At 43.3% G+C, this 26,780-nt stretch overlaps 1 protein-coding gene across 1 annotated transcript in view; it reads left to right on the forward strand.

Annotated features, from left to right (window-relative positions):
- The first annotated feature begins 2,404 nt into the window (after positions 1-2,404).
- The window catches only part of LOC133493643 (uncharacterized), an 89,645-nt gene continuing 65,269 nt past the window's right edge, over positions 2,405-26,780 (forward strand). The window contains exons 1-3 of the mRNA XM_061807280.1: positions 2,405-2,651; positions 4,272-6,334; positions 11,174-12,053. The gene's annotated coding sequence lies outside the window, so the exon portion shown is untranslated. The remainder of the gene's footprint in view (positions 2,652-4,271; positions 6,335-11,173; positions 12,054-26,780) is intronic.

Below are 26,780 nucleotides of genomic sequence, written 5' to 3' on the forward strand. Positions count from 1 at the left end.
ATTACGGGGTCGGTCAGAGAACAGGTGGAGGTCGGTACAAACGGGAATACGATCAGAAATACGGGAGTTCTGGAACGGGGCATGAACCGCAACAATCTGGCTGGACCGTTAGACATTTAGAAGATGAAAATAAACGACGGTACGTGGAAAAGATTGATAAACTCAGCATAGTGGACATAGTTGATGTTTTCGCCGATGATAAAATGGACTGTTAATCCACTTCCGCTTGTGTTGGACAACTGAATCTACACATGTATCTGGTGAGTAAGTCGTCGAGATCTACACGGAAAAGTTTGAAAGCGTACAAAAGTCTGGACGCATACAAATACTTCGTTGCTGGATCTGTTCTCAATCAGGAATAAATCCCATATTGTGACAGGTTGACGGCTCATGAACACGGAAGTGTTCGGCCACACATTAACCTTTGCCGGAATTCCTCAATCTTTTCATGTAGTATTCAATACAAATACCTATCTTTAAATAAATGACCCCTGGTTTTACACAAACTAGACAAAAAACAAAAAAGAGGACAAAGTCATCTCCATGTAATCTATACAGAAGCAATTGCAGCCACACTTAACCTCTGTAAACCTCTACAACAGATGTTTAATACGCATTGTTCTCAAATGAGCCAACCTGCAATTAAAATCCTTATTGGTCATTTGAGATTGAGAAGCATAATTCCGACTTGAAGTGAAGCGAATGCTGCACAGGCATGTGTATTTTGGTTGGGCACCATCCATGATGTTTAATTGCGGAAATCCATCGATAATTTCTGGTCTTTTCAACTGATATTCCATAGAATGATCTCTTTGAATATCTGTCCCATCTGTTGTGACAACAAACAGCACAACAGGTCCCGGGCAATTTAAAAAATCTGCTCTGGTTCAACGGCTCCTTCAGTGCATAGGAGCTAGGTTTGACCGGCAATATGGCGCCGCGCAAATTGTGACATCACGTGCACAAGCTCTATATCTTTTAAAGCATGTAGAGGTGAAAAGTTTTCAACTTTAAGATAACGCGGTACCACGGGAGAAAAGGACCGTTCGCATTGAGATTTGTGGACTAATGTTAGAACTTAGTTCAAGTCAAAGTAAATCACAATCTCATACTTATTATAGTTAGATACTGAAACATTACCTGTGTTATATCCCAGGAATGTTTTCCTTCTAACTGAATTTCCTTTGACATGCCTAATGATGTTGATGACTTTCGACGTAAATGCGCTCGCAGTACGTGAAGAAGCTCTCAACATGTGCTTTTGGTATAACTTCCGAATATGCTCAGTACGGTTAGCGTGCATTTCCTGTTTCTGTGTGAAAACTGATTGTTTAGGATCAGGCTTGTTTTGTTACCATTTATGAAATAAACGTAAATTAATGTCAAGACCAACGTTACCTCTAATTTTTGATGTGTTGGAGCAAACACACTAAGCCCGTGAGCGCTTCCTTTGACCACTGTGAGCAACATCAGACGTATGCACTATGGTCACATCACTAATCCATTGAAGTTACATGGCTCATTCATAGATCGCAGTAGCGATGAAGAAGACAATCGAGCCTGGGCGCTTTACTGTGCGCATGCTGCTGAGTGAGGCATTCCCGGCTGGGTTCTTCAGAGCCGCCCCCATCCGCAAAGCCGACGCGCAGCCTTCGCGGAAGCCGTGACCGCCGTACGCGGCCCCTCAGCCGGTGTGGCTGATTTTCGGTGCTGTGGTGGCATATAATGGAGCAGAGCCATCCTGCTTCAGGTGGGTGTTCACAGACGCCGCAGTACTGATGAACGGCGTCGAGCCGGGGCAAATTTACTGGATTCAAAGGTGTTTTTTTTTTTTTTTACCTCGTGTCAACAAATTCAACTGCAGTGAAAGATCTGTAAAATAGAATGTTGTCCAATATTTTTGGGTTCACAGTATCAAGTGTAATTGCGCAAATAAAGAACAATTAAAAAAAAACTAAGAACTGGTATATACATATTCAGCATGTGATTTTTAAACTCATATCCAGATCGAATCTTCGAAAACATTTGTCAGGAAAACATTTTTATAAAATCTGTGAAGCACATCCAGGTTCCAAACCCAAGTTGGATCCCTCATCACAGGAATAATTTCTGTGCCCTGAAGAGTCCACACCACAAAGTCACACTTGTAACACCCCGCCAAGTACTGATGAGCCTGTATTTTGTCCCTTTTGAGCTTCAATGAGCCAGTAACCTCATCTATGGTCAAATAAAAGTTCTTCTTCTCAGCGGCTTGCTGGGGTGGGTGTTTCATTTCTGGCTGACCAGGGGGACTTGACCTCAACAATTCCATCCGGCGAAGCTCCAAGAACACAACTTGGAGAGAGTCCAAGTCCTGCTGGAGATCCAGGCTGGCCAATGATGTTTGTGTACTCTGTAAGAGCAACAGGTTCATGAAGGATCCCCTAGTCTACAGCCTGAAAAAAGTTATGCTCAGTTTGTATTCATTCATACACGTAATTGAGTTTAGCGAAAATAAAAATGTCTTTAACCTTGATTCCATTGTTAACATTGTATTGTCCTCGCAAAGTCTTACAGAGTGAGGGAGGGTAACAGTTGCGTCCAACTGCAGCCAATACTCGACCAAAGTTGCTAGCAGTGACATGATTCTTCCTGAAGGCAGACGTGAATAGGTAAAAAACAATAATTAGAAATGTACAGCCACTCATGACCTCTCGCATGTATACCGATGACATAGTATTGAAATGGGTGCAAATTAATTCATATAACTCATATTCAGAGTATCGACTTTGAATTGGTTTGTTCATAAATTGTACATTACTTGATGACAAGGTACCGTCAAATTCACATGAATGGGATCAATAGTGTTGAAAAAAATCGATGAGTGCACAGATAAGATGACGCCATGGCTTTGTCCTACACTATCAGGGATGTAAGCACACGAATATACCTCGGCTTTGTAGCTTTTCTTTTTCATCGAAGCACGCACACTTCCACAAACAACTCTGGCATGAATCTTGACACTATTCACCCAGTTAGAGTTGTAGAAGTTTAAACCATTTCTGACACATTCCGGGATGTTTGAAAAGACATTTATACACTAATAATAAAAAAGGTTACATTGGCTCTGCTATATTGTTCAGCGCTAAGATACACGAGCTTGTTGCTTTAAAGCTTCTGATCTGCCGGTCGAAATCCAGTTAGAAAGAATTGATTTGCAATATGATGCAGGTTTGAAGCTCAAATTTGCCTCCGTAGGTCTGGACAAATTTGATCAGTATCTACTACCAGGGTACCTCGAAGTAACAGCCCTGGCTGCTAAGATTTTATGCACGTTTGGGACAACCTACCTTTGTGAACAAATTTTCTCAATAATGAATATCAATAAAACAAAAATGCATTCTAACCCTAAACAAGCACTTAAATGACACTCTGAAAGTGAAAGCTTGTCAGGACACGGCACCTGGTATTGATGCACTTGTACAGGCCAAAAGATGCCTAGTATCAGGAGCAAAAAAAAGTCCAGACTAGACTAACACCTTTATAATGCTGCCTTTGATACTGTTTGCTTTGAAAAAATACAGCTCTGTGAAGATGAATTCTTACTGTGGTGATTAAAAAAGGTGCAATTTAATGTTAGTCAGCAACTTCACTACAAAAAAGTATGGTGGCATTCTACTGTTCATGCAACTCCCTGGATTTTCAGTATGTATTGTTTGTGTACGAGTGTTTGATGTATGAAGTTTACACATTTATAGGAAATGTGAATACTTTCTTCTTCACAAATTTAATAGCACTCTCCTTAGTTTTTAAGGTGTAGGCAGGGATTACATTGACAATTTATTTGCACGTGTAAATGATTTAAAATTTATTTATAAATCTCGTTTAATCTTAAAGTATTTTTCAATACCAATTACTTGTTCAAGTTTTGCGCCTTTGTACAATCCATGGGATCAGTTGCAATGCATATATGTGAATGACAAAAGTAAATTGCACATTTGTCTAAGGAATTCTGAGGTGTTTCATGAAATGTTCTGTAAAAGGAATTTTCATTCAATTACAACATTTTCCTAATGTTCTTGTGCTTCTTTACACCAAAACAAAGGAAAGGTATGATATTTTTTGTTATTAATAGCAGAGTATGGTATTATTTTAATGGTCCGTCCCACTTGACATCTACCGATGCTGTATGTGGCCCAAAATGTGAAATGAGTATGACACCCCTGCCGTAAAGACCTCGCAAAGTTCTGTACCCGAACCTAAACTGACAGCATCTTTGCTTTTATCCTCAGTGAAGAAAGTCCGGCGCGGACCAAAAAAAAAAGGCTTGGGGTGGCTTCTGAGAAGAATGACACCGGCAAGAAAGACAAAGACAAGAAGAAGAAAAAAAGGACAAGAGGAAAAAGAATGAAAAGGAGGATAAGGAGAAGAAGGCCGTGGAGGAGGGTACGGCAGAGCCGCGGAAGAGCCAGCCCACAATGAGGATGCGAGGGAGCCTGCCGATGAGAGGAAGGAGAACAAGGAGAAGGCAAAAGAAGGTGAAGGACTGGGATTTTCAATCTAAGAGGGTGGAGCCGTTCGCAGAGTTGCCAGCCACTGAGCACTGGTATGAGAGAACACTCCAAGGATGCCCACCAACCCGTTAGTGGAGACGGCGGTGGGTGGCCATCTGTCTTACCTTCCTCGGGCTCATCAGACTCGGATGACGAGTCACCAGCCGAACCCGGTCGTCGTGAGCCAGCTCATCGACGACGGCTCAGTCGCGAGCACCAGCTTGCCCTTTACCTTTTCCCCGGTTTGCGAGTCCGGTCGCACAAAACTCACCTCCTTACCTGGCAGCCCCTCGGCTCTGGAGGAGTCTGAGGACAAAAAGGAGGAGGGGAGGAAGGACAAAAAGAGGAAGAGGGAGGAAAGGTTTGAGGAGGCAGCGAGAAAAAAGAAAACAAGCTTAAGACACCCACCAACCCGCAAGCGGAGGTGATAGCTGACGGCGCTCCATCTGACATCCTGCCGCCTTATTTGATTCGGACGATGCACTCCAGAGCCGCCAGCCGGACCCGGTCGTCGCGAGCCAGCCCGACCCGAGCACCAGCTCAAGCTTTACCTTCTCCCTGGTCTCTGAGTTGGGTTCCACAAAACCTACCTCCTCTGTCATGGAGGAGTGCGAGTACAAGAAGAGAAATGAGAACAAGGAGAAGGGGTATTGCAATCGCAGAGGAAGTGGGAGGCAGCGGCCGCTGAGCACGGCATAAGAAAACTCAAACCGGAAAACATGCTAAAGAGGCCCACTGACCCACAAGCGGAGGCGGGATCGGGTCGCCGTCCATCTGGCCTCCTGACACATCTCATCCCTCGAGCTCCTCTGACTCGGACCCGGTTGTTGCAAGCCAGCCTGATGACGTCTGCATTGTCACGAGCACTAGCTCGGCTTTTACCTTCTCCCCCGTCCGCAGGAGGGGTTTGCCAAAACATCCAACATCTCCAAGCTCTTCTTTTTTTTTCAGGGAGGCTGTGCACTGACCTTAATATTTTTCACGACTTCAAGCGCTTGACAACTCTTTATCATTTATCTTATCATCATTGTGCTCAATGAGCAGGAGGCCGACAATCCCTGTTGTCTCCCTGGACTGAAATATGGCAAAACAAAGGTAAATGCAACTGTTATCTTCACTTTGTACATAAGTAAAAGTGCACAGCGCTTTTGCACTGGTTGCGTTAAAAGCACTGTTTCCCAGAATGCTGAGCACTGGCTAATCCTTGCTAAAACGAGGGGAAATTAAAGCGGGACTGTTATCCCTATAAAAATTCAAAAATAGACATTGTAATGAAAAATACATATCACAGTATTCACTTCAATGTCTATACGGAAAAAAAAAGTGAGCGGAGAGTGCGTCATCCATGCACAAAGTTGCGCAATTGAGTGTCCCTCGACATCCAAGTGGTCGCCATATTAGTCGTGTCCTCTGTCCTTGACGTCATCGTCACTTCCGCTGTTGAAAACACGCAGTGCCTGCTACCATGGAAGCCGAACAACAGAGATATTCGGACTTTCCGACGCCCCTTCTGAGACCGAAGCTTTTTTGACACCACACAACCGAGTGAAGTTACCGGGGCAATATTACACTATCGTTTCGAGCCATATTCAGATGATATGCGATCACGGCCAAACTGCATTCCCGTCCGATCCACTTCCAATTCTCCACTGGGTTCTTCAGAGCCGCCCCCATCGCAAAGCCCGACGCGTAGCCTTCGCAGAAGCTGTGATCGCTGAACACGGCGCCTCAGCCGTTGTGGCTGATTTTCGGCGCCGTGGTATATAAGGAGGAGGTGGAGCCGAGCCATGCTGCTTTTAGGGGTATGTTCAGCCGGAGTACATGATGAACACTATCGAGACAAGGTTGAGTGAGACATTGTTGGATGGGCTTCGCGCACATCAACACATTTATTACGCGGATCTTTTGTTACGTTATGAGAGAGACCGATTACGTGGTCCGCCTCAAACTATTATTTTTTTTAGTAGCTGTATACACACCTGCCTGTTATTTGGAACCCATGAAGCTCTCGTCCTCTGCACCCGTGCAATTTGTTTTTCACAACAAACAGCGTCTCTTTCAAACTTATGAAGGGTAATTCCATTCTCCCGAGTGTTCAAGCAATGTAAAGCAACGCAATGAGCCGGCATTTTAGCTAACACAAAGGAACAATGAGCTACGTTCCCGGAGATAAAACTAATGGAAACAAACGAGTCCACGAGGAGGCGCCACTGGCCTTTACATCACTTCCTGCTTCTTCTCGAAAACAAATCCCTGAGAGGATTTTCATAGCGGGAGTTACAAAAGGCTGTATACGTCAAAATCATGTTTTGTGGTGAAAACACATGGGACCATATTGGCTGTGGGTTTTTCATTCATAATATACCAAAAATCATCCATTTCATGACAGGCCCACTTTAAACATTTTCTGTCTCTTTCTTGTCAGCAAGTTGTCTGAGATTTGCTGATCCCATTTCTGTCTCAAGGGATGCAGCAGTAGGATTTTTCCGGTATGACCTGTCAGAAGTTACTAATGTCCAAATCCATATGGAGACCTAGCGGTCCTAAATGGGAGACAGAATTGTCCAAAATTTGGAGGAGAAATGCTGTCATTGTGGAGGACAACACAGGGTGACATTTGGGTTTGGATGAAAAGTAAGAAATACAGCGGTGGAAATTAATCAGTCAGCTTCAGGTTGTCTGTAAAATAAGCTATGCCATACAATATAAACAGAAAAGATATTCCCTCTGACTGACCATCCATATTTGAGCCACTTATCCTCACAAGGGTCACAGGAATTCTGGTGCCAATCCACGCTGTTATTGGGCAGGATGCAGGGTACACCCTGAACTGATTGCCAGATACGCATTAGGTCCCTGTTTGGAAACAAAGCTGCTCGGCTTACTTTCCACAAAGAAGATCCCCACATAAGCAAGAGACAACATTATTTAACTGCCCATCGGGGAATCGATCCCCAGTGTTCCACGTGACAGGCGAGATACTGTCCACTATACTAACGAGGAGACTCTTACGCTACATTCCTGGTAAGAGAAGCTCTTCTAATACATGAAAACGCGCTATGGATCACAATGACACAAAGCTGATGCCATAAGACAGCCCCTTCTCATGTGGTCACTGATGGTGTAGTGGTACACGTACCTGACGTGGATGTGGGCAGTGTGGGATCTACTCCCACTCAGTGATGATGTTGCAATGTTCCCTGCAACTTTCTGGCAACCAGTTCAGTCTAATCTGGCTTTTGCCCAATAGTATCTGGGCCAGGCTCCGGCACTCCTACGACCCTTGTGAGGATAAGCGGTTTGGAAAATGGACGTGGTCCCTTTGAGTGGGTGGGTGTCCCTTAAAATATTTCTGCTGTTGAGGATCATGGGTAATCCATCTCCTGTCCCTTCTTCCGATGTTGGCGGAGGGACGATCGGGCTTCACTAAATCTTGCTGAATTTGGACTGAATGTTGTGAATCCTCGACGTGGGACGCCGCTGATATGTTACTGACTTACAAAAATATACATTCTTGTATTTTGTGGACCAGCTGTTATTATATCCTCTTGTCCATGTATTTTATAGAAGCCTCCTATGGACAATGTTGAGTAACAGCAGTGGTCAAGAAGCTTTCATTAAAAATGTAAATGTCACATGGCTGTCATACCACTTTATTTGATCTACCATGTTTTTATCTTCATGTTGTCTTTTCTTAAACCCTCCTGTAGACAAATAGCACTGGTGCCAAAATACGCAAAATAATACCTGCCTTTTTTCACAATAATTTAGTGATGTCCATTTGCCACCAAGTACCAGCATGGCCGTTCCGAGAAGTTAAACAGCTCACCCTCCAAGTGAGAATCATCATAGCCCGAGAACAGCAAACCACATTGAGCAGCTTATGACCGCACAACTTTTCACATGGTAGCCCAGGTGACATGGTAGTTAAAAATGCCCCAGAAAGATTAAATTCAAGTAACTTTATTGTCAGATGTTATACATACATGACATGCAACTTACTTGAAATTTAATTCCTCTCAGTCCTGTGGTGCTTTAATAGAGTAAACAGTTAAAAATCAGTGATTAAAATATTAATAAACTGGTCTAAAATATACTATAAATCTTGCTGTTGGTTATGCTGCATCTCTTCCATGAGTGCCCAGTCCTGCCAGGTACAGTAATCACTCTCTACTTTGCGAACCACCTATCGCGGATTCAGTGCATCACGTTTTTGTTTGTTTTTTTTTGATGGATGGCTGAGACTGAAATATATAAGGGTAGATACGCGGAAGGAATAGATTACAAGGAGACCTTTTCCCGGTTGCTTTGAGGCCGTGCAAGTGCTGGTAGTTCTTTTCATCTCCACTGCAGCATCAGTGGTTCCGCCGGCCTCCCACTTCTCTCCTGGACCCATAACCTGTTCAACCTCAAATGTTGAGGGCACAAAAGACCATATTTATACGAAGTTCCTCAAAATGCTGAAACAGAAATGGATACTATTTTTAAATGATTCTACTTCATTCCCTGCCTGACGGTTGGGGTCTGCAGGATGGGACTTGAGACGTGAGGTGGGGGGGCTGAGAGGTGAGGTCTGCAGCCAGACTCTCTTGAGTGAAAGAGGACCAGGAAACCAATGGAAAGAAAGGAAAAGAAAACTGAGCATCCAGGCAGGCTTTTGCCACTAAAGGCTCCGTCCCACTAAGACGTTCTGGTCAACGTTCTCTGAACATTTCAATCGTTCTACTTTTCAGCGTTCTCAAATGCGGATGACGCAACTGGCATTTGATTAACGTGTGTCTAACGCATGACTTAATGTGTGTCTAACGCACGAGAAGCGTGTAACAGCGACCAAATAAGATACCCCTAAAAACCATTAGCGTGTGGTAACGTGTCACTGGCCCGCGACGAGCGATTTGTCAACGTTAGACGAGCGTGTTGAGCGTGTGACTAAACGGGTGAATAACGACAGAATAGCGTTTTGCTGGTGTGTAAATTTTACAGTGGAACGGGAACTGGCTAGACGAAAAAAAGGTGGGGTGCGGACTTCAGCAACTAGCACTGCAAGTAAGAATGCAAAGCATCGGTTTATATAACCATATGCACGGACGTTCGGGAAACGCACCAATGACGCTCAATGGACGCCAAAGGACGTTCATTTGACTTTAGTTACACGCTGTGTGCACTAAGGGATTGTTCAGTGGTCATTAACAGGTCAAACAACGCTCTTCTGGCGCTATCCCGGCGACCATGGGCAACTACCAACATTTCCTCAAACGCTATAGAACGCTGACCAGAACGTCATGGTATGACGGGGCCATAAGACTGTTGTTTTTGTGTCTCAACTCTAATTCCAAATTTCCAAGCATAGTCAGACCTGAACATTTCTGAATTGTTTTCTTTTTTGGGGGAGCTTTCAGTCACACAACAGTGTTTCCATATTGTAGTGGTTATCACATTTGCGTCAACCACGAAAGGTCCCCGGTTCGAGACTGAGGTGAAACAAGCTTTATTTTCTTGCCTAGTTGTCGAGGAGATGTTTTATTTTCTGGTCACATTGTAAATCTTGTGTGGAGTGGAAGTTTCTATTGTTTAATACTGAGTGTTGTAAGGAACGGAAGAAACGGGTCCAAGCGGGATGGAACACTTGGCAGAAGGTGTCTGGTGTTCTATGTGACACAAGACTATCCGCCAGGATGAAGGGCAAAGTTTAGAAAACAGTGGTGAGGCCGGCCATGATGTACGGATTAAAGACTATGGCACTGAAGAACCAACAGGAAGCAGAACTTGAGGTAGCAGAAATGAAGATGCTGAGGTTCTCGCTCAGAGTGATCAGGTTGGATAGGATTAGAAATGAGCTCATTAGAGGGACAGCCAAAGTTGGATGCTTTGGAGACAAGGTTAGAGAGAGCAGAGAAAGATGGTTTGGACATGTTCAGAGGTGAGAGAGTGAGTATATTGGCAGAAGGATGGAGTTGCCAGGCAAAAGAGCGAGAGGAAGACCAAAGAAAGGTGTTGTGAGGGAGGGCATGAGGACAGTGGGTGTTAGAGAGGAGGATGCACGAGATAGGCTTAGATGGAAAAAGATGCCGATCTGGCGACCCCTAACGGGACAAGCTGAAAGAAAAAGAAGAAGAATACCGATGATGTGGGCCATGTACTTATTTCAAAAACTAGGTGCGAACAAGGACTTTTATATATATATACACACACACACACACACACGCACACGCACATGTTCTGTTGATGTGTGTGAGATTAAATTGTCAGAAACGCAATACAACTGCCTTATCGCATTTTTCTGGTTTGAACAAAGGGGACATTAGTCTAAATTCACACGTAACAAAATGTTTGTATAATAACTTTGAGGATAAGCACATAATATTTATCTGCTGCTATCGTTTGAAATAGGGTGTCTGCTTTGGGAAAAAAATAATTAATGGGACTCATTGTCAGTTTATGAAAATGGCCAAAAAAAATGTGGCCCAGTCTTATGAATTCAGGTAAGCAACCTAGCATAGAGAAAATGTGTCAAGTTTGAACATAATGAATCGATCAATATTGCCGTAACAATTTTTTTATACACCCACCTCATTTGAGATTTGGTCAGTTGTGTGTGACAAATGCAGAATAGTAACTTTGCATGTTTATACACTAAAAAGGAAGAGCATCAATGGGTACATGGCCAGCTGAGTATGTGCGAGATCATGAGGCAGAGCATGTGGGCAGGAGACTGCTGCACCTGGGGTAAGTGAACTTGATATGTGGTATCATCAGCCTTCCAAGGTCCTACAGCTAAAACTTAAATTGTGGAATAATCATTTCAAATGTAGAATAGTCTTCAGTTCAAATGTGGCAGAGCTGAATGGACGAATTTGGATTAGCCATTATCGTCTGGCTTATGCTTAAATAATACGATGCAATGGAGAAATATGCACTAACATTACATCCGGGAAGCGCTTGACTACAGAGACGGAGGCGTCACGACCAGGAGGACGAGGATGACATCACAAGACTGAGACGAGAAGACGACGACACCAAGATGCGACACAAGCGCTCAACACGTTAATGAAGAGTGCACTGCATTTCGTTTCTCATTATTTGCCATAGTTACTTTGTTTAGTGACTGACGTTTGCATTGCACGTCACACCTGCTTACGGTTATGTTTTCTATCGTGTTTGCTATGTTTGTTACGTTTTGGATTGCAAAGTTAAAGGGGAGACGTGATGTGAGTAGAACAGGTTGGAGATTGTGAAAGAGACACATTCCACGTTCTGCTCACGAGCCAGAAGTTTCTCTTGTCTTCCTTCCCGGAGAATTGTATTTTAAATGTCCTAGGCTGTTTAAACCTGTCATTAAATTGGTCCTTCGAGCCGGATCCCAAGACGCCTGAGGATTCCAGCGGATGTGTTGAATACCAGAAAGACTGTGGCCATGGCAGACTCCTTCTGAGTTTCAAGACCCTTTCCGGGACTGGTGTGCAGCCCGCTGGCTGGTATCCAATGGTTGACGGGATCCAGAGGTGGACGGAAGACAACAGGGTGAGTCCAATTTTGGTTTAAAAAGAGTGAAACCGGTTCAAAGAGTAAATGAGTCATTAAAGTCTTTAAAGCGTATAAGGAGACACGATGAAGCCTTGTCCTATACTAGTCAATGTCAAGCAGTTTGAGGGAGACGGACCCCTGTCGGGCCCTTAAATTCTGTGTGTAAATAGCTTTTGCTTCTAAAATTCCCAAAACATCTTGAGGTTGACGGAGCCCTGTCGCGCACTTAAATTCCGTGTGTAAATAGCTTTTGCTCCGAAAATTCCCAAAACACCCTGAGGGTGACGGAGCCCTGTCGTGCACTTAAATTCCGTGTGTAAATAGCTTCGCAATAAATTCCATAAAATCCCCTAATCCCGCGTGCAAGAGAAAATTGAGTGAAAATAGTGGTTTACTCTCAGTAGTAAACTTCAGTTGTAAATTTAACACACCACTGTGGAAAATAAATAAAGGCAATAATTCTCTTTCAAGTGACTAAAATGGGAAAAATAATAGTAAGGAAAAACTTGGAGACACACTGCAGTGTAAAGATTTGAAATATATAGAATATTTAGATCCGACACAAAATAAATATTTAGACATATGGATATCCAAATATAATTTCGCCGGTCAGTTAAATAGACAGAAAATAGTGACCTTGCAAGAGTCTATAATAAAAAACACAAAAAATATGGAGAAAAGCAAGAAAAAGCATGGTTATGATGAGACAGAATACTGGATGAAAGTAGCGTTACAAAGAGAGGTTAGAAGAAAAAAAATTGAGGAAAAGAAAGAAAAGGTATGTGAACAAATGGACGGAGTAAGTCAAGGAAATGAAATTATGTCACACAAAACAGAAACAGGATGACAAGACAGGACCGACATCCTGGCAACAAAGAGAGGTTAGTGTGCACGCTCCTCTCTATCCACCGCTGCCACCTCCGCATTATGACATGACTTCACAAAGAATGACGAGATCAAACGGGACAGACTGGACTTGGTCTAAGACCTTAGTAAAAGCACTTTCACTGGTGCCGACTCCACCTCAAGCCACATCTCTCCCTCCTAATGAAGAAGACATTTTGCCAACAAGTGGCCAACCCGGACACACGAGACTGCGCCGAACCAGCTACTTTAGTTTATAGGACTTGGACTATGGAGGATGTTAAGAAGGCCATTGAAGGGTTAACTCCCCACAAAGCCGACATCACCCAATTTGTTGAAGAGACTGAGAATTTAAGACGTTCTTACCACCTTAATGGAGGTGAAGTCCAGCAGGTGTGGATGACCGCCTTAGGGCCAGATTGGCATTAGAGGAAATTGGAACCCAAGGGACAAAAATGACGTCCTTTCCCATAATAGTCCCAAATTGACTCATGGGATTTAAGGGCTAATTGAAAGAGTAATTCAACGCTTCAAAGCGAGAGCTAATTATCCAGAAATAAGGAGAGTCAGACAAAAGGATGACAAGTTATTTGACGAATATAGAGTAAGACTGGCCACAGCTTTTAAATTACATAGTGGTCTACAGGATGATGGAGATGCGAATGGACCTTTCCAACAACTAAAAAATGCCCTCCATGCAGGGTCTAGGGATGCTATTAGAAATTGGGTACAGAAACATTATATTGAGTTGCCAACAGGAACCTTGGAGGAATATTTTAATTATGCTCTCCATGCTGAAAAAGTGACAAAAGAGAAAAAGAAACAAAATCCAAATGACTGCTTCATCCAGAGTGAAGAACAAAAATGTTATTATACTCAAAATAACAGAGGAAGAGGAGGATATAGAGCCCGGGGGTAGAGGCCGAGGAGGAGGAATAGAACGAGGAAGGTTTAGACCAGATTAATATCAGTACCGGACAGGGTGTTGGTGTTGTGGGGAAGAGACTCACATTGCACGGAATTGTCCATATCAAAACTCCACACAAAACCCGTCCGCATGACTAGACCGAGATAAAGAGTCATTAGATAGTCAAGAAATGGGAGACAATTTAAAAGAGGAGGTCTTAAATTTACAAGAAATACTGGCTGTGGAAAGTGGTAGACCAGAAATAACATTGATTGTAAATGGCGAACCAATAAAATTTCTGTGTGACACAGGTGCGTGTAGAACGGCCTGCAATCAAATCATTCCATATGTAAGAAGTAGTTATGCATTGGTTAGATCCACTAGTGGAAAACTGTCCAATGTAGCCGAAACAGAACCAGTTTGGATAAGGGACCCTGAGGGACAATCCTGGCAAACGTCCATATTAATGTTCCCTGAATGCCCAGTCAATCTCCTGGGAAGAGATGGGTTACTGAGGCTAGGATTAGCCATAGTTCCAACTGCTGAAGGACACATGGCAGTGAGAAGAAAATTAGAATTGCGGAAGGGTGACATGTACGTTCTTAAGGGAACCTGTTCACCCCACTAATATTACACACTTGACCTTCCAAATAAACTGCCCTGCGACAGGGACAGGGACAGCACTGTTAAAGGAAGCTGAAAAATGAATTACAAAAAGGCAAAATAAGATGGATGACGATGACCTATATGTCACACTCTGGTACAAAACCACATCCATGCCAGATACAAGAAACGAAAATGAACTGACAAAATTCACACCGACAAGAATTACAATAACATACGTGTACACCGACTCAGAGAGTACCACAGTAGCAGCAGTCCGCCTAAACAAAAACATGAAAAGCCTGTTTAAAATGTGGCACCCTCCACATATTTGTCGGTATAAAAGCAATCAACGAGAATGGAAACAAATGGGTACAATAGTCAAACTAGGCCAAAATGCAATAGATGGGATTTCTACTTCCGTCAATACGGAAGTGAGGGAATCCACTGGATTGGCCAGACGAGCACTGTTTTGGACTGTTCAAGACCAAGCAGGAATACATTTAAATATGTTGCAAGAATGAGACATGATGTTGACAGAATGGGAGGAAGCTCTCCTTAAAGATGTTCCGGATGAATGATGTTCCAAAGGGTCATCTGATGTAGAACTTATAAAAGGGGCCTTACCAGTCCAAATAAGACCAAAATCTGAATATCGACCATGTATTAAACAATACCCTTTAAAACCAGATGCATATGAGGGGATAAAGCCTGTAATAATAGACATGGAAAAGGCAGGAGTAATTATACCATGTAATGAGTCACCTTGCAATATTCCAATTTTCCCAGTTAAGAAAGCACCACCTTCAGTGGGATGGTGCTTGGTCCAAGATTTACAAAAAAAAAAAGACATCTATGTATGAATCAATAAACCTATCTTGCCAAAAAACCTGTATAAATGGGCTCCTATTTAGAGCCATGGGTTAACACATGTCTCAACAGGAGGGATGGTAAGGCAGGTAAATCAACATTATATAACATATTTAATTCCTATTCAAAACATTTTTGTAGGGCATGCTTAACTTGTGCTAGACATAATCCACAAGGAAATTTAAAACCAAAAAGAGGATGTTTTCCCAAACCACAGTATCCATTCCAAATCATCAACATGGATTTTATAGAACTAAATCAAAGTGAAGGGAAAAAGTATTGTTTGATTATAATAGATGCATTTTCAAAATGGATCAAACTTTTCCCGACAAAACATCCAGATGCCTTGACAGTGGCAAAGGCAATCTGTAAAGACATATCTCGCTATGGCATACCAGAAAGAATTTATAGTGATAATGGAGCTCATTTTGTAAACCAAATCATTAAAAAGATGGGAATAATGTTCCACATTGATTTAAAAAACCATTGCGCCTATCACCCTCAAAGTGCCGGACTCAAACAGAGAATGAATGGTACCATTAAAAACAGACTCAAGAAGTGCATTGAAGAGATGGGGAGGATGTGGACACAATGTCTAGATTTAGAGAAATTATATATTAATATAACAAGTATTGAGGGATTAACACCATATGAGACATTATATGTGCGACCCTATAGATTACCTCAATTTAAAAATCAATGGGAAATAGATGAAGAAAGTAATCTTGCCAATTATGTGCGAAAGATGTTTGAAAAACAGCAAATGCAAACACTCGCTGGTGAAGACCGTTCTGTTTCTCAGCAGGACATCATTTTGGTGGAACCAGGAGACTGGATTCTGGTAAGAAGCATAAAGAAGAAGCATTAGGACTTGCCCAAGTGGGAAGGTCCATTTCAAGTTTTACTGACAACACCCACAGCAGTAAAAATAGCAGAAAGGTTAACTTGGATTCATTTGGTACATTGTAAAAAAGTTATTTAATTCCAGGATCCGATTGGGGAGGTGAGCTAAAGACTGGTTAACAAGCTGGGTGGAGATTTATAGTATCTCAAAATAGCTGACGGCCAGTGAAGAAATTAAAAGACACCAAACCTATAGGGACACCTGGATGAAATGCCTACCCTAAAGTGGTTAGATCCACAGGAAAACGTAAAATAAATAACAAACCCAGCAGCATGGCGGTGCAGCTGGAAAGTGTTGGTCTCACAGTTCTGAGGACCCAGGTTCAAATCCAGGCCCAGGTGGCCTGTGTTGCAAGTAAAGGAGTCATTGAGAATTCCTGTCTAGTGGAAGGCAAATGATTCCTCCTTTGGGTGCCAGCCAAATGATCAATGAGATATGTTATCTGCTTCATTTAAAACACCCTTGTTTCTTATGTGACATGTCATCTGCTCTTCTGTGTGGGTTGTTGTTCTTGGGGTATACTTCTCAATTAGAGCAAGAATGCATGAGTTCATGGGTTTGAAATCCCCGATAAGATCTCTTTGGAAATGTCAACAGCCAGGAATCCTTTGCCATCGTGGCACAGTGGTCAGTATGACAAGTGATCATGTTTTTAATTTCTGTGGGCCTCATACTTGCGGTATGCTTCTCGATTAGCTGTGGGTGTGTGTCCCAGAAAAAAACTTTTTTCGTCAGCTTCACCTTTTTTGGTTTACCACAAAAAGTCAATGCTTCTTTAGTCTAGTTCAATCAATCATTTGATATGGACACAAAATTATTGGGAAACAAGGTATGCATTACTTTGTGTATTTTGGGACCATTGCTAATTCATAACATTTGTCAACAAGAGGCTTTTAGAATAGACAAAGACACCATAAAAATAAACGTGGTGTAAATTGCTATGTCATTAGTTTTGATATCAAACATTAACATTTAATAAAAGCTTCTTGACCACTGTGATTCTCACTAGTCGGTTCATGCGATGGACTAGAAATCCATTAGGGCACCGGCGTTCAATGATCGACCAAAACTGCCTCATCAATCGTGACCGTGTACCGCGAGGGAAAAAAAAGACATCAGCTGTTTTTTTTTTTATCTTTAGCTCACCGCGCATGTGCAAACGACAGTACAGGAAAACACACTAGTCAGTGAGTTCCCCCTATTTTAAGCCATCGCTTAAGAAATCTTATCAAATGTGAGTATGGATGCTGGAGTAAAGAAGACGAAAATGTATCCCTTTCATTCAGAATGTGAGGTGGACTTTTTTTTCATGATCATTTTCGAAGTGCGTTTGCCTCATCTGCCAGTATAGTGAAATGTGAAGCGGCATTTTCGAACTGTTTATGGAAAATACGACACCGACATTCTGCCGAAAAGCAAGCTGAAAATGAGAAAAGTGACCGAAAAAAAATCCCAATTGGCCACACACCAGTCACATTTCACACAATATAATAAATAAACAATAAACACAACAGCGAAAGCCGCCACCGAAGCATCCTTTCCAGGTTCGTTACATCATCGATAATAACAAGAAGTCCTTCCAAGACGGAGTGATGGTAAAAGAAGCATTAGCTGACTCATTGGTCCATTTTGTGTGTAGCCATGGCTGAGAACTTAACCCAGCAAATGTGGAAGGACATCAGAGATTGTGAGTGTTTCTCACTGCAGTTGGACAAATGTACTGATGTGAGTGACACAGGCTGGGTGTTCTTTCATATGGTGTTTAGTGATCATCAAAATGACTCAGATATTTAGGATTAGACATTTAGACATTTTTTCATGGTTCACTATGTTGTGTTGTGCAATATTGGCTCATGCGGTTATGCAAGGCACACAATCATAGATCTACACGTAAAGAGTCCTCAATATATTTTAAAATAAATATATTTTGCATTTTTGTAGTAGGAAGATCTTTGTGGCATGGTCATTCTATTTCATTATTGGTCATTGTAAAAAAAAAAAAAAAAAAGACCCCCACCTCCCCACTCCCAGTCGATCGCGAGAGGCTGGCTGCTTGAAAAATAGATCTTGTGGTTAAAAAGGCTGGGCACCCCTGAATTAGGGTTTCCCTGCGTAGGTTCAAATCCTACTGACAATGTACCAGCAAGTTTTTTGTTCAGGATCAGTGCAAGTCATGATGTCATTGGTGAGTTCTGGAAGAAGATTCGATCATCGCCTGTTACAATGCAGTATCAATCGATGGAAAGTGTAGGAACTTTAGCATTACCTCTACTGTATATGAATTTGCATGATTTTCTGACCAGAGAAATTTCCATTACTCCACATTTACAATTTATTTTGTACCTTATGCAGTCAAGATCCTGATGAGTTTTACTTTTCTATTAGCCAAAAAAATCTACATCCACATGAACCATCGAGAAACGGACCATTACGCGTATCAATGGCTGAAGTGTTACAATCTTTAATGAAGCTTTATGTCACCATCACTACTAGTATTCACGATGTCCACACAGGAGCCTAGGATTCAGTTCCTGAGTGGGTTAAGGTTTTTGTCAACATCACCTTTTGGTGAAGTTTTTCATGGCAGATTTAAGTATGTAACCTTTTTTTTTTTAAAGTCCTTGCTCAGACTCAATTTTGAAACAAGGGCTGGTCACATGTGTGGTACACATCTGCATCACTATACTATGAAGACTTCCACTTGAAACCACTAAACCAAATCGCTCCCTGACAAGCGAGCAACAAAATGAAGTCCCTTTCCACCGGGTCTCAAACCATGGACCTTTCGCGTGTTTGGCAAACGTGATAACCACTACACTGTGGAAACAGCTGTAGTATTATTTCTCTTGCTCTTAACTTTTTTGCTCTCACCTATACAGATGGACATTCACACTTAACTCATTAACATTCACAATATCTGTCGCTCAGTTTCACATCCACGCATGCTCTGAACTCCAGACAGTTCTTAAAGAGGTCAATCCTGGATTATTAACTGTTCGTGCTTTCGCCACCAGCTTTATACTATACAGCCAACTTTTGTGTCAGTTTCCACAAAGCTAAGATCGCAGTGGTCCTCTGCTTTGTTGCCACAGCAACCCTTTTTCAAGTCTGCGTCACAGCAGGAATTGTCCCTCAGTTGCCTTTTCCACAGGGATTTGTAGAAGTATCACCTCTTTTTTAGGGCTAGTGGCACAATGGATAACGCGTCTGACTACGGATCAGATGATTCTAGGTTCAAGTCGTGGCTAGCTTGGCTGTGGATTTTGCATGTGGCAGTAAAGCAATTCAGAATGATGTTTTAGGTATGTTCACCTTAAATATCTTCTTTGGCCAAATATCTTCTCAAATGTATTTTTTCATTAATAACTCGAGAACGCCTTAACAAGCAACATTGCCATTTCAAACTGATATGTAGCAGATAAGCAGCAATTAAATCACTAAATTTGAAGCAAAATGCGTATTATCATTTTTGCATCCTGTGCCTGACAGTCTTCGTCTCTTTCATCACACAAACCGAGCATCCTTTTCATTTGCTGTTGTGTGCTGTTGTTCCTGTCCTCGTTCTTATTTGCTGTGGTATGATTTAACAACATCACAATTGTTTATGACAGGGGTTTTTTAATGTTTGATTTCATTCCACCCATCCTCGAGTCGTCACCTTGTGTGTCCCGATGATTCTAGGAGCTAAGTTGTCTGGGGCTTCATGCCCCTGGTAGGTTCGCCCATGGCAAACAAGTCCTAGGTACGGAATCAGCCAAAGTACGACTCCAAAACCCCGATGATGAGTACAAAAATTGGATCTTGGTTTCCCTTGCTCAGATGCGGGTCACTGTGGCCCCCCTCTGGAGCCAGGCCTTGAGGTGGGGCTCAAAGGCGAGCACCTGGTGGCCGAGGCTGCACCCATGGAGCTCGGCCGGGCTCAGCGCGAAAGTGTAACTTGGGTCCCTCTTTCTATGGGCTGTGAGAGGGGCCATAGGGGTCAGGTGCAATATGAGCTGGGCGGTGGCCAAAGGCGGGGACCTTGGCGATCTGATCCCCGGCTCCAGAAACTAGCTCTAGGAACATGGAATGTAACCTCTCTGGCGCATGACGTCGAGAAGTTCCGAGAACATATAGTAAACTTGCCTCTACGCACCGCTTGGGCTCTGGCACCCCTCCTCTTGAGAAGAGTTGTACTCTGTTCCACTTTGGCGTTTCCCATGGTGGGGGACGCCGAGCACGTGTGGGTATACTTATTGCCCCCAGGCTCAGGGCCTGTACATTGGGGTTTACCCCAGTGGATGAGAGGGGAGCCTCCGTCCACCTTCAGGTAGGGGACGGGTCCTGACTGTTATTTGCGCTTATGCACCAAACAGCAATTCAGAGTACACTCCCTTTTTGGAGTCGTTAGAGGTAGTGCTGGAGAGCACCCCTTCTGGAAAGTCCATCGTTCTGCCCATGTGGGCAATGACAGTGAGACCTGGAAGGGCATGATTGGGAAGAACGGCCCCACCTGATCAGAACCCGAGTTGTGTTCTGTTACTGGAGTTCTGTGCTCATCACAGATTGTCCATAACGAACACCATGTTCAGGTATAGGGGTGTCCACATGTCCACCTGGCACCAGGACACCCAAGGTTGTAGTACAATGATCTAATTTGTGGTTGTGTCATCGGACTTCGGACTGCTTGTCTTGGACACTTGGGTGAAGAGGGGGTGGAGATGTCAACTGATCACCACCTTGCTGCTTACTGGAGTGGTTCGCAGACGAGTGTGAAGTGGTTGAGATGAGAATCAGCACCTCCAATTCTGAGACCCTGGTCCTCAGTTGGAAAAGGGTGGCGCGCCTTCTCTGGAACGGGGATGAGATCCTGCCCCAGGTGGAGGAGTTTAAGTATCTTGGGGTCTTGTTCACGAGTGAGGGAAAAATGGAGCATGAGATCGAAAGACAGATCAGTGCAGCGTCTGCAGTGATGTGGACTTTGTATCGGTCAGTTGTGGTAAAAGGGGAGCTAAGTCGAAAGGCGAAGCTCTCAATTTACCAGTCGATCTACGTTCCTACCCTCACATATGGGCACGAGCTGTGGGTCATGACTGAAAGAACAAGATCCTGGATACAAGTGGCCAAAATTAGTTTCCTATCAGGGCGTCCAGGCTCTCCCTTATAGATAGGGTGAGAAGCGCGGTCATCCGGGAGTGGCTCAGTGTCTAGCCGCTGCTCCTCAACATTGAGAGGAGCCAGATGAGATGGTAAGGTCATCTGATTCAGATGCCTCCCGGACGCCTCCCTGATGAGGTGTTCCAAGCATGTCCCACCAGAAAGAGACCACAGGGATGACCCAGGACACGCTGGAGAGACTATGTCTCTGGGTTGGGAACGCCTCGGATCCCTCTAGAAGAGCGAGAAGAAGTGGCTGGGGAAAGGGAAATCTGGGTATCCCCCGCTGAAGCTACTTCCCCGCGACCCGACCCGGAAAAGCAGTACAAAATGAATGGATTGATGGATGATTTAACAAGATCGCAATCCGACTTCTGGAGAAAATTCCTACACATTCGGCCATTAAAGATGATTCTTATTCTTCTTTTCCTTCCGGCTTGTCCCGTTAGGGGTCACCACAGTGTGTCATGTTTTTCCATCTAAGCCTATCTTGTGCATCCTCCTCTCTAACACCCACTGTCTTGATGTCTTCCCTCACAACATCCATCAACCTTTTCTTTGGTCTTCCTCTTGCTCTTTTGCCTGGCAGTTCCATCCTCAGCACCCTTCTACCAATATACTCACTCTCTCGCCTCTGAACATGTACAAACCATCCAAGTCTGCTCTCTCTAACCTTGTCTCTAAAACATCCAACTTTGGCTGTCCCTCTAATGAGCTCATTTCTAATCCTATCCAACCTGCTCACTCCGAGCGAGAACCTCAACATCTTCATTTCTGCTACCTCAAGTTCTGCTTCCTGTTGTTTCTTTTGTGTCACCATCTCTAATCCATGCATCATCACCAGCCTCACCACTGTTTTGATGAACTTTGCCCTTCATCCGAGCAGAGACTCTTCTGTAACATAGAACACCAGACACCTTCCGCCAAGTGTTGCATACCGCTTGGACCAGTTAATTCACTTCTTTATCACACTCTCCATTTCTCTGTAATGTTGACCCCAATTATTTGAAGTCATCCACCCTTGCTATCTCTTCTCCCTGAAGCTTCACTCCTCCTCCTCTGCCCAGAAATTCATGCACATATCTGTTTAACTTTGGCTAATCTTCATTCTTCTCCTTTCCAGTGTGTGTCTCCATCTTTCTAATTATTCCCCCGCCTGCTATCTGCTTTCACTGCAGATCACAATATCATCTGCGAACATCATAGTCCAAGGGGATTCCAGTCTAACCTCATCTGTCAGACAATCTATTACTACCACAAAAAGAAAGGGGCTCAGCGTGGATCCCTGATGAGACACCAACGGCATACCTCAACGTTGTTCTGCTGCCCTCATACATGTCCTGTACCATTCTAACATATTTCTCTGCCACACCAGACTTGCGCATGCAGTACCACAGTTCTTCTCTTGGTACTCTGTCATAGGCTTTCTCTAGGTCTACAAAGACAATGTTGCTCCTTCTGTCCTTCTCTGTACTTTTCCATGAGCATCCTCAAGGCAAAGAATGCATCTGTGGTACTCTTTCTAGACATGAAACCATACTGTTGCTCGCAGATACTTACTTCTGTTCTGAGTCTAGCCTTCACTACGCTTTCCCATAACTTCATTTTATGGCTCATCATCTTTATTCTCTATAGTTTCCACAGCTCTGAACATCGCCTTTTTTCTTAAAAATGGGGACAAGCACACTTTTCCACCATTCTTCTGGCATCTTCTCCCCGACTAGTATTCCATTGAATAAGTTGGTCAAAAACTCCACAGCCACCTCTCCAAATTGCTTCCATACCTCCAATGGTATGTCATCAGGACCAACTGTCTTTCCATTTTTCATTCTGTTCAGTGCCTTTCTAACTTCCCCCTTATTAGTCATTGCCATAACCTGGCCAGTCCCACTTGCTTCTTCAACTCTACCTTCTCTCCCATTCTCTTCATTAATTAACTTCTTAAAGTACTCTATCCATCTACTTAGCACACTACTGGCACCAGTCAACATATTTCCATTGCTGTCCTTGATCACCTTTACTTGCTGCACATCCTTCCCAACTCCATCCCTCTGTCTGGCCAACCTGTCGAGATCCTTTTCTCCCTCTTTCGTATCTAACCTGGTGTGCATGTCGTCATATGCCTCTTGTTTAGCCTTTGCCCTACGTAGCATCTCAATGTATTCTTTCCACCTCTCCTCAGTCCTTTCCATGTGCCACTTCTTCTTTGTTAATCTCTTTCCTTGGATGACTTCCTGTATTTTGGGGTTCCACCACCAAGTCTCCTTTTCCCCTTTCCACCAGAAGGCACCCCAAGTACTCTCCTGCCCGGCCCTCTGAGTACCTTGGCAGTAGTATTCCAGTCTTCCGGGAGTTCTCCCTGTCCATCTAGACCCTGTCTCAACTCTTTCCGAAAGGCCACACAACATTCCTTCCTCAACTTCAACCACCTGATTCTCTGCTCTAACTTTGTCTTCTTAAATTTCCTACCCGCTACCGGAGTCATCCTACACACCACCATCCTATGCTATCGAGCTACACTCTCTCCCACCACAACCTTACAATCAGTAACTTCCTTCAGATTACATCGTCTGCACAAAATATAATCCACCTGCGTGCTCCTACCTTTGCACTTGTAGGTCACTCTATGTTACACTCTCTTCTGTAAGTGTTCACCACTGCCGATTGACCCCTCCGTACAGGGCACTTAACCACGCCTCCTGAAGTGATGTCACGCCACGTGCGCTGATGTAAGACAAACAATTCGTAAAAAATGGCAAATACAATACAATACATTAACTTAAACAGACGCCATGCTTCTGATTTCATTCAAATCAACGATATATTACAGATTCTAAATACAATACATTCTGAACTGAGAGAGACGCCAAGCTTCTGATTTCATTCAATCATTCACACGTAGCAATGTTATGCTAGTGAAGAACGTCTCATTCATTTATACGAGACGTGTATTAAAAATCAAATATAGGGCATATCTTCGTGCAAACACAGTCTGGTTAAGCTTCGGCCGCGAGCCAGCAAGAAAGCGACACGTTTGTGCAGTCCGATCATCGCTAAATATCGCTCGACAAAGAATAAGTTTGTCAATCGTTCACACGTAGCGGTGTTATGCTAGCGAAGAACGTCTCATTCATTTATACGAGACGTGTATTAAAAATCAAATTTAGGGCACATCTTAGGTGCAAACACAGTCTGGTTAAGCTTCGGCCGCGAGCCAGCAAGAAAGCGACACGTTTGTGCCGTCCGATCATCACTAAATATCGCTCGACAAAGAATGAGTGTGTCAATCGTTCACACGTAGCAGTGTTATGCTAGCGAAGAACTTTGAGTTCATTTATACGAGACATGTATTGAAAATCAAATATAGGGGATACCTTCGTGCAAACATATGTGTTCCGGTTGATATTAGATGGATTTAGTTGATGATGCGGTCTTCCACAAATTTTGATCCATCGAACGCATTTTTCGTACTGGGTCTTCGGTTTTGGAAAGGGTATGAATCGAACTCCACCAACTAAGCTTTCAGGATACCTGTCGTCACTATTACAAAGTCCGTGACTACACCTCTTGACCATATTTTTTTTTTAATAACCCAAATACGCGATAAAACGCTAACAAAACCTATATTGGACCATGCAATATTGTCTGAGAAAATGGCGGGAGCAAAAACGGGCTTTGGTTTATGCAGATCTCTGGCCTCTGATTGGTCAGTGACGCGGATTGCGCAATATCCACGGAGGGGTCAATTGCAGCAGATTAGCACTGAATGAATGACTTTTGTTGTGACGGAGGACAAAAACATTCATTGTGGAAGAAAGTCCAAGTTGGGTTGGTTTTAGCCACAAATAAAAAAGAATAAAAAGAATTTACATGGTCCATAATCCCCTAACAAATTAACCTTATGTATTTTTAGCCCAATACAAGGAAATTGTCAGTCATTTAGACGATGTAACATCAATGACAGAATTTATTTTATTAAAAGGAATTTATTAAAGGGGCAGTTTCAACTCATTTTATCTACAGCCGCTCTCAAGTGGAATTTCACCACCTCCAATTTGACCAGTTTTCAGGGAAATAAAAAATGTTCAATTTCTAAACATTGCTTTGTATGAGTTGGTACATATATACTTACTTTATATTACTATGATATACTTTTGCACACGCACATGAACAGGGCAGTACCCCTAAATTATGTTCAATTTGAAAAGCAGAAAAATATAAAAACAATAGGGCCTGGTTGGATTTAAGGTACAGAATACTGATCATCAAATCGCCTTGAATATCTATCATTCCTATGACCATCGTAAAAACTTGTCTCCCTTCTCAACAGACACTTTAGCAATCTAATAATAGTTCTTTCTTTCTTTCTTTCTCTCCATTTTCTCTGTTTACCTCTGTTTTAGCTTTCGCACCTTCACCATCGCCAAAGAACACAACTTCCTGTTTCATTTTGGAAATAACACATCCGGCCGTAGAATCTTCAAAACAAAAGCACTCAAATCACAACAGGAAAATCACAACAAATCAACAACATATAATTTCATTTCGTACACTCCCACCATTATTGTGTGTTTTTTTGTACAATCTTTCTTTGACCTGGTTCACACCTGCTCCGATGAGGAGACGCCCCCACCTGCTTCTCGTCTCGTTAATTACTGTCCGGATATATTGCCATGTATGCGGTCTGGTCCTTGCCTCGTTGATGACGCTGCCTCTTCGCCTACTGATTCTGACACTGCTGCTTGTTTTGACTGCTGCCTGTGTTCTGACCTTGGACTGAATAAAGACAGTTCCCGAACTGTACTTGGTCTCATGAGTCGTGCATTTTGGGTTCAATCTTGTGTTCTGGTCATGACAGAACGATTTGGCCACGACATGGACCCAACCGACTTAGGTCCAGTGTGCCATGCTCTCCAGGATCAAGGATGGTGTCTCGCCAAACAGGACATTGACATTGTTGTTTGAAGGACATTTCTGGATGTTTGCTCGGCAGTTGGATCAGGAGGGCAACATGTTGTGGTAGGTAATGGCCCGGCTTAGTTCCCTGCCTAAATCCTTCCCCAACGGGGACGACGCCAGCCTGGCGGCGATATCTGCCGCAAAATCCTTCCATCTCCACAATTGAGTCTCCTCGCCGGTCCCTGGCGCACATACGGGTGTCTAGTCACTACTCTCCCCGTCCAGAGTGTTTCTCAGGAGACTCTGGTAATATCAAGCCATTCATCATGCAGTGCAATCTCCACTTCGAGTTACAGGCAGCCGTCTTTCACTCTCACAGAGCCAAGATCGCTTTCCTCATTTCCCACCTGATGGGACCCACAGAACCGTGGGCGACCACCGAGTGGAGCTGCAACGCAGACACGTCAGACGTAGGCATCCTTCATGAGGTCCATAGCCAAAGTGTTCCAGTATGCATCCCCTGAATGCGAAGTGGCGAACT

The sequence above is a fragment of the Syngnathoides biaculeatus genome, chromosome 20 (assembly GCF_019802595.1).
Source record: "Syngnathoides biaculeatus isolate LvHL_M chromosome 20, ASM1980259v1, whole genome shotgun sequence".
In the NCBI taxonomy this organism is placed as follows: Eukaryota; Metazoa; Chordata; class Actinopteri; order Syngnathiformes; family Syngnathidae; genus Syngnathoides; species Syngnathoides biaculeatus.